Source organism: Lepus europaeus, chromosome 4 (assembly GCF_033115175.1).
Source record: "Lepus europaeus isolate LE1 chromosome 4, mLepTim1.pri, whole genome shotgun sequence".
Lineage (NCBI taxonomy): Eukaryota > Metazoa > Chordata > Mammalia > Lagomorpha > Leporidae > Lepus > Lepus europaeus.
The window spans coordinates 17,964,443-17,973,284 of NC_084830.1; the positions used below are offsets into that span (position 1 = coordinate 17,964,443).

At 51.8% G+C, this 8,842-nt stretch overlaps 1 pseudogene; it reads left to right on the top strand.

Moving 5' to 3' along the window:
* Nucleotides 1-6,980: 6,980 nt before the first annotated feature.
* On the top strand, nucleotides 6,981-8,069 carry LOC133757528 (actin, cytoplasmic 2-like; annotated as a pseudogene).
* The last annotated feature ends 773 nt before the right edge of the window (nucleotides 8,070-8,842 follow it).

Consider the following 8,842-nt stretch of genomic DNA (forward strand, 5'->3'; position numbering starts at 1 on the left):
GAAATGCCCTTGGCCTCAGGGGATGTGGTTTGTGTCCCCCGCCATCCCAGCCCCCTCATCTTGACAGGTTTCCCATCTGCCCCGGTCCCTCTAGACGCATCCCCATGCAGAGCAGGTGCACACTCTCACCTCCCGCAATCCCAGTGCCGTGTTTATGCTAATGAACTCTCAGATAACGTGGCACTTGGGGCGTGCCATTCAGCTCATGGCTCTCTGGCCCTCTCTGTATTCAGCACACAGGAATAATATGTCCTCTTGTGCCCTGAACAGCATGTAACTGTCATTGTGGATCTTCATGGCACATAATAGAGCCGTCTTCAAGTAGCGTAAGCGAGTCTTAGCTATGGCATAGTTGGTGGCTCACAGACGTCTCCAGCGGAGCTGAAGAGTCCACGGTGGAAGCTGCATAGACAAGAACAATTTTCAAACCACTGCTAGAGGGAGTTTCTCCCCCTAGAGACACCGCCACCGCCGGACAAGGAGGGCCTGAGCTTGCCTTGTGGATACTGGCTTGGGGCACTGCCTCTGGACCCTCTACCTCCCCTGCTCCGAAATCTGGGTCTCCCACCCTCAACTCCCCTTCTCCATCTTGCTCTCTCTCAGCTAAGCTTTCCTGGGTGCCTCTCAGGGTGAAATGAGTCAAACATGTGTAACCGGGCCCTAGGGTGGCCGCCATGATCCTCGCCTCCTGGTACACGTGTCCCTGTGCGGTTCCCAGGATGGCTGCCGTGATCCTCACCTCCTGGTACACGTGTCCCTGTGCGGTCCCGTGTTGGACGGGGCTGACCTGTGTGACCAACAGGACGCTGCAGAAATAACACAGTGTGACTTCCAAGGCTAGGTCATGAAAGACATCACAGCCTTCGTGAACACAGGCCCTGCAGCCCCCATCAAGCCTTCAGACAGCCCGGCCCCAGCCCACATCCTGACTGTGACCTCCAGAGAGACCCTGAGCCCAGCCAGCCAAGGCGCTCCCCTGGGCACCTGCCCCGCAAACACTGGGTGAGATAATAAAACAAAACAATGGTGACTACGTGCATGTGGCTTGAGTGTTGAGGGCGTCTGCTCCAGGGCACTGGATGACTGCATAGCCTCAGAACACTGCCATGCTGGGGGCAGCCTGCCTCCCGTGTGGTCATTGTCATCCTGGCTCACCTCTGTGCTAAAGGTCCACGGCGCACACTGCAGTCCCTGGGGGCGTCTGGAAGATGAGAAGCAGCGATGACTTCACTCGCTCCTCCCAGCAGCCCTAGGACAGGGCACGTTACTGTCCTTGTTTCACAAATGATGAGCCTTTGCATCACTTGCCTTAGGTTCCCAAGAGAAGAGGCCAGGATCCCAGCCACGGCTGCCTTGCTCCAACCCACCTCCCAACAACGCTCTGTAGTGCAGGCATCTGGATTCTGCTGTGGGAGGCACCCAGCTTCCTGAATTGTCATTTTGAGCCTCCATAAGGATGGTACACAGAATCTAGGGGGCCGGGCAGAAAGGGAGGGAAGTCAGAAATGGAGGAGAATCGCAGGGGACCTGGGGATAGTGCTCTTGCCACCTGCACTCCCAATTCCTTGCCATCACCCCATTTGAGCAAAGATGTTCCAAGAACCCAGGTAGCAGGGAAGAATTTGGAGCTAACTCCTTATCAAAGACTTTTCTGGATTAAGATGAAGGTGGTCTGGTCCCCACCCATGCTCCCTCCAGGAAGCCCTCCAAGGCTCTCTCTGGCTGCGTTGCCTTCTGGAAACTGCAGAGACTCAGCATGATTCCCCACCACATTTAAGGTGCCACCCCCACCCCCACCTCTACGCTAGGGGAGTTGCCCCTGCGCCCTCCCAGTGCTAACCTTGGAGTGGAATGTAGCCTCCCTGCTGCCCACTTCCTAGCCGTCTCCCAAACAGGTACCCAAGGCCCTTTTATTACAAGGCTTTTCCTGTGGATTGCCAAGGGGTAAAGGCACAAAGACAATAACAAACTTCAGGAGTTACCATGCAAGTTATTTTGGGGATTTATAGCATAGACTAATGGAGAGAATATAAATTCAAAGCTAGACCCACCTAGGCTCAAGTTCTGATAAAACTGTATCACTGATATGGCTAAGGGCATAAGACACAACTTCCTTGTGCCTTAGCTCAGTCATCTGAATAATAAAGATGACCCTTTGGGGAGAGTCACTTGGCAAAGCTGTCATGATCTGAAATACACACAGCCTTCCACTAGCAGGAACATGCCCTGCAGAAACTTTCTCATGTCTTCTCAAAATTTAATGCACTAAGGTTGACAATGTTTGCAACTAAAATTTGCAAATTTTCACCCAATAGGAAATAGGTAAATTGTGGAGCACCCATAAGACAAAACTGCTTTGCAGCTGTTAGAATGGAGAAGAGGGGGCTGGCACCATGGTATAGTAGGCTAAGCCTCCGCCTGCAGTGCCAGCATCCCATATGGGCACAAATTCTTGTCCCAGCTGCTCCTCCTCCAGCTCTCTACTTGTGGCCTGGGAAAGCTGTGGAAGATGGCCCAAGTATTTGGGCCCCTGCACCCATATGGGAGACCCAGAAGCTGCTCCTGGCTCCTAGCTTCAGATTGGCTCAGCTCCTGCTTATTGCAGAGTGAACCAACAAATGGAAGACCTTTCTGTCTGTGTCTCTCCCTCTCTGTCTGTAACTCTACCTCTCAAATGAATAACAAAATCCCTAAAAAAAAAAAAAATGGAGAAGAAAGAACATCTCAAGGGCAGTCCCCTGCAACCTTGCCTGTACCCTCAATGGCCTTCCCCATTGTCTTCGTATGATGCTTGGTCCCATGTTGGGAGGAAAACTTGAAGTCAATGGAAATGATACAGGAGCTGGCAAGCAGCAGGATGACAGAGCTGGGTTCTGTGCTACCCCAGGCTCCAGCATCTTCCCCCCATCCGTGTCCTAATTTGGGTTCTGCTCATCACTGGTTTTCTGTCTCTTCCTTTCCAATCCACCCGCCATGCTGCTGATGGAATGATCGCCCACAGCTCTGCTCACCCCAGCCCTGGGTGGCCAGAGAGGCATGTACATGTGTCTCAGCACAGCAGTCTCATGCCCACATCATCCCTCTCACTCTCCCTAAGAAGAGCCCTTGTCCCAGCCTCCCTCACGCCAGGCTAAAGCTCTCACCTTTGCTTCTGTTTAGATTGCTTTTTCTCCAACTGTCAAGTCCCTCTTCCACCCACCCTCCACCCTCACCCCCCATGCTTCCTTCCTGGGACCACTCCACCTTTTCAAACCCAAATCCTGGGCTACAGCCTATTGCCTCCCAGAGTGCACAATAGCAGGAAGCCAGACCCAGGAGCAGAGCCAGGACTCAAACCCAGGCATTCTGATATGGGACATGGGAATCCCCAGCAGCAGCTAAACCACTGAGCCAAATGTCCTCCCCAGTTTGCTTAGGGACTCTACGAGGGCATCCCCATAAAGAAGCAACATAAATAGCAGCCACAGAAGAAGAAACATCGATAGCTCCCAAAATGTGAAAATATAGTCAGTCTCACGCATAATTTTTAAAATGTAGCTTCAAATGGGACACAGGGCCAGCATTTGGTGCAGCAGTTAAGATACCACTCGGGAGCTCTGCAGCCGTATCAGGATGCCTGGATCCCAGTCCTAGCTCTGCTTCCAATGCAGCTTCCTGCTGCCAGTGTGCTGCCTGCGAGGCACCAGAGGATGGCTCAAGTACTTGAGCCCCTGCCTCCCAAGTGGGAGTCCTGGATGGAGTTCCAGGCTCCTGGCCTCAGCCTGGCCCAGCCCCTCGCTATTGGGAGCTTTCAGGCAGTGAACCAGTAGATGGAAGATTTTATTTCATATATACTTTTATGGGTTTAAAAATATAGTCATTTTGATTACCTTTATATTTAGGAAGATGCATGGTATGGAAAAGTTACTTTGATTGTCAGAAAAAAATATTGCCCTAAGCAGTAGCCATCTGAGGAATAGGGACAATACCTGCAAGCGAGCTGGATGGGTCTGGCTCGGGTCCCACCTGCCCTGGACATGCTGACAATTCCTGGCCTCTCCAAGGGCCCTGCCCAAGGACCCAGTCCCTGGGAAAGGCTGCCCCAGCCCACTCTCTGGAACAATGGGAACAATGGTGTTTTCTCCAGCAACGTCAAGAGCAACCTCCAGAATAAACCTTGGGCTCGCTTCAGTTCCCACACATGGAGCAGAGAGTGTGAAAGTCCCATAGCTCGGGGAAAACCCACACAGGGCGGACCCCTGGAGACAGGCATCCTCTTCTGTAGTCCTGGCTGGCTTTGTTAAAAGTTTGCACTGCCTGTGGCGACTGCTCCAGCCACACTTACAGCTCATCCGGCATCATTCACAGCCCCAGGACATGAACTAATAAGGCTTAGACAGGATCCTGAATCCACCAGGAGAGGAGAAAGGGAGAAAAGGTGATTTTATAACCCAAAAAACTCCCTGGGTGAGGAGGCAACGTAGTAAAACAACATTTGCTGATGTTTCAGAGCTGTTGTGTGCGAGGCACTATGCTGGTTCAGTCATGGGGCCAGTGGCTTTAGACAAGAACCCAATCTCTAAGAGCCTCAGTTTGTTTCACCTGTGAAATGAGATGGTGAGGCCTGCTTCTGAGGCTTCTCGCTGGAATAGAGAGATTATGCATGGGCAATACCAGCTTTGTGCCTGGCAGATAATGTGATCGTCAGTAGTCGTTGTCACGTCACTCCTGTCGCAGATCCTCTTTGATTTATATGTCAAAAGCATCCCAGGCAGTGTCTCCTTCACCTTAACCCCATTGTACAGACAGGTAACACTGTGCAGATAGTTGACCTTGCACAGATAGGTGATGGGCCTTCTCCCTGCTTTCTCATCATACCTGCTGGTCTGTTTCCCCAGGGAGAGTGGCTGGCACCTCCCGATCTTCCTCTACAATAAAGGACCCCAATAATTAATTGGGCAGCAGCTATTTAGGATAGCAAGGAGGAGATCAAACTCTAAGCTAACTGAGGCTGTCTCAGGGAGGAAGTGGAAGCAGACACAAGTGACATTACCAAAGCCTCAAAGGTAGGGGTTGTGGCTTGAATGGCATCCTCCCCCAAAGCATTGAAGTCCTCACTGCCAGCACCTGTGAATGTCTCCGTATTTGAGAATAGAGGCTTTGCAGATGACCAAGTTAAGAGAGGGCCGTTAGGGTGAGCCATACCCCAGATAGCTGTGTCTTTATGAAAAGGGGAAATTTGGACACAGAACGCCCAGAGAAGGCCAAAAGGAGGAGCAGCAGAGACAGGAATGAAGAATCCACAAGCCAAAGAATACCGAAGATGGCCAGCAAACCACCAGCCACCAGGACAGAGGCACAGAAAGTCTGTTTAGCATCTGTCAGATGGAACCAAGCCTCCGGACACCTTGAGGTTGGACTTCCCTTCTCCAGAATGTGAGACGGTAGAACTCCAGCGTTTAAGTCCCCCAGCTTGTGGTTCTTCGGTACAGAAACCTGAGCAAGCTAATGAAGAGGAAGTGAAGAGAGAACAGGCTTTCCCCTCTCCCCAGCTAGTCACTGGCCCCTCTGAAACTAATTCCTCTGTCTGTGCCTTGGGGTGAATACTGGTGAGAACCTGATGAGACGCTGCGCTGCACGGTGTGCTCTTGACATATGAACGCCCAGCAAATCACAAATGTGCAAATTAGTCCCAGTGGAGGTCATGGCAGGGGGCCCGGAAATGCACTTGAAGTTGCTTCACAGTGTTTGCTTTTTGTCTTCTTGAAAGTTCTGAACTCCTGGTGCAGGAAGTGAGTCATCGTATTGAATCCTCAGTGACACCGGGCCACTTTTCTGAAGGACCTAAATGCTCAGTAGGTGCTTCCTCCTCCAGGAAGTGCATTCCAAATTCGAGTTGTAATCGAGTAAATTCTATAGTCTCTGCACCCTCGGTCCAAGTCCATTCAATATAGTGATTGATCGGCATTGGATGAATGAATGAACTTTGTGGAGTGCATGATTTGGCCAGTAGGAAAACTGAGTCCATATAAAGGGGCAGTGTTGTATCAGGAAATAAGTTTAGCCAGTGCCTGCCTTGATCTGAGGCTGGGAAAATGCAAAACACTAAGTAAAGGATTACTGAAGCCCTGCAGTGTCCAGTCCTGAGCTTCTTGCAGCCACTCTCTTGCTTTTCTTGGTAGAGGGACATCCCACCATCCCAACTCTTATCTTCATTTTCCTAAGGTGGAGATGGAGGCTCAGAGAGAGGAAAACCTTTGCTCCAAAACCAGTAGTTGAAGGAGAGTCGGGATCTGAACTCCAGGAGTCTGATTCCAGCCTCCACACACTGAACCCCGACAGTTCACTGCCTTCCTCTTACTGAGTAAGTGGAATCCCGACAGGCTCTAGCAGTTCTGGAGTTCTGTTAGGCCTGGCTGAGACGCTGGACTCATCCAAGCTAATGGTCTTTTAGGAAAATGAAACCGAGAACCAGAGAAGTCATGTGACTAGCCTCAAAATGAGGAAGAACTGGGTGGGACATGAACTCTGGTCTCTGGACCTCCAGGCTGACATGTCTTGCTTTGCAGGCCTGGGGATGTCGACTTCAACTGGTCATTTAGCCAGGTCCCAGCCCTCCAACCTGCAAATAGGCGGGGAAAAGCAAGGAACTGCCAATCTTATGCCTCTACTCATAGAGGAGGCTTGGGCTAGGAATGACTCTGCATATCCATCTTTCCCTCCTCCGGGATTCCTCTCCCTCTGGGTTTGGGTCTTGCTGATCTGGGCCAGATGCAAGTGGAATCCCGTGAGTCCAAGGTCTGGGCTTTTTTTCTGGGTAAGATATTGCCTGGTACAACGCAGAAGAAAGTAGTTGATGTGCTTGAGGAATGCGAAGGACTGACCACAGAGAGCACATCCAGCCTGGGAACTCAGCACCTCGCCCCAGCAAATCATCCACCAGTCCACACCCACCACCTGGTTCACCATGAATGATGATAACAATGAACTAAGTCATTGACAAAGGATCCCGGCATGTGCTATGTTGGCTTCGTGGGCGACCATGGCCTCCAGGGCCATCTTCCCCTCCATCATGGGGCACCCATGGAACCAGGGCATGATGGTGGGGATGGGCCAGAAGGACACGTACACGGGCAGCCAGGCTAAGCAAGAGAAGCATCCTGACCCTGAAGGACCCCATCAGGCACAGCATCATCACCAACTGGGAGGACGTGGAGAAGATCTGGCACCACACCTTCTACAACAAGCTGCATGTGTGCCCCACGGAGCACCCCGTGTTGCTGATGCCCCCCTGAACCCCAGGGCCAACCGTGAGAAGATGACCCAGATCACACTGAAGACCTTCCATACCCCAGCCATGTTTGTGGCTGTCCAGGCTGTGCTGTCGCTGCATGCCTCTGGCCACACCAATGGCATCGTGATGGACTTCAGTGATGGGGTCATGCACACCGTGCCCCTCTGCAAGGACTATGTCCTCACCCACATCATCCTGCATCTGCACCCAGCAGGCTGGGAACTGACCAACCACATTACAAAGATCCTCACTGGCCAGCGCGACCACAGCTTTCCCACCGTGGCCAAGCCAGAGATCGCACATGACATCCAGGAGTGGCTGTGCTACATCACTCTGGACTTTGAACCGGAGATGGCCACCGCCACCTCCTCCTCCTCCCTGGAGAAGGGCTATGAGCTGCCCAAAGGCCGGGTGATCACCATCGGCAACAAGCGGTTCTTCTGCCCTCAGGCGCTCTTCCAGCCTTCCTTCCTGGGCATGGAGTCCTGCGGCATCCCTGAAACCACTTTCAGCTCCATCATGAAGTGCGATGCCAACACCCACAAGCACCCGTATGCCAACCCAGTGCTGTCCCGATGCACCACCATGTAACTGGGCATTGCCGACAGGATGCTGTAGAAGATCGCCGCCCTGGTGCCCAGCATGACGACAGTCAAGATCATCACTCCCTGAACGTAAGTACTCAGCGTGGATCAGCTGCTCCACCCTGGCCTCTCAGTCCACCTTCCGGTAGGCGTGGATCAGCAAGCAGGAGGACCAGTCCAGCCCCTCCTGCGACCACCACAAGGACTTCTAGGCAGACTGTTAACTTGGCAAAACCCAACTTGCACAAAAAAGGAGATGAGTTTGAGATGGTTTTATTTGGGTTTTTTGTTTGTTTTATTTTTCATTTTGGCGTTTTTGACTCCAGGATGTAAAAGCTGGAACGGTGAAGGTGATGGCAGTGGGTTGGGGTGAGCATCCCCAAAGGTCTACAATGTGGCTGAAGACTTGATTGTACATTGCTCTTCTTTCTAGTAGTCATTTCCAGTATCGTGAGATGTCATGTGACAGGAAGCCCCTTGCCCTCCAAAAGCCACCCCGCATAGCCCAAAGGAGAATGGCGTAGTCCTCCCAGGGGAGGTGGCATCATCACGTTTGTGTAAACAATGTAATGCAAATTTTTAAAATCTTTGCCTTCATGCTTTTAAAATTTTTCTTTTCTTTTAATTGGTCACCCATCATGGTCCCCCTTTTTTGTCTCTCAACTTAAGATGTATGAAGGCTTTTGTTCTCCCTGGGAGAGGGTTGAGGTATGGTGGCAGCCAGGATTACGTGTACACTGACTTGACATCATTTCAACACAAGTGCACACCTAAAAACAAAAACTGCAGGGAACTATAGGACATTCAGCACTACTCCACAAGAAGACAAAGTGACCCTTCTCATGGTCGTCACAGCAGAAGGAGGCTGGCACCAACCCCACACAAGTCCAGGAGGCACCTCTCAGGTGAGGGAGAGGACAGTGATGAGCTGGCCCCGTATTGCACAGCAAGAGCTGGGTTGCACCTGCCCTCTCCTCTTGGCCCT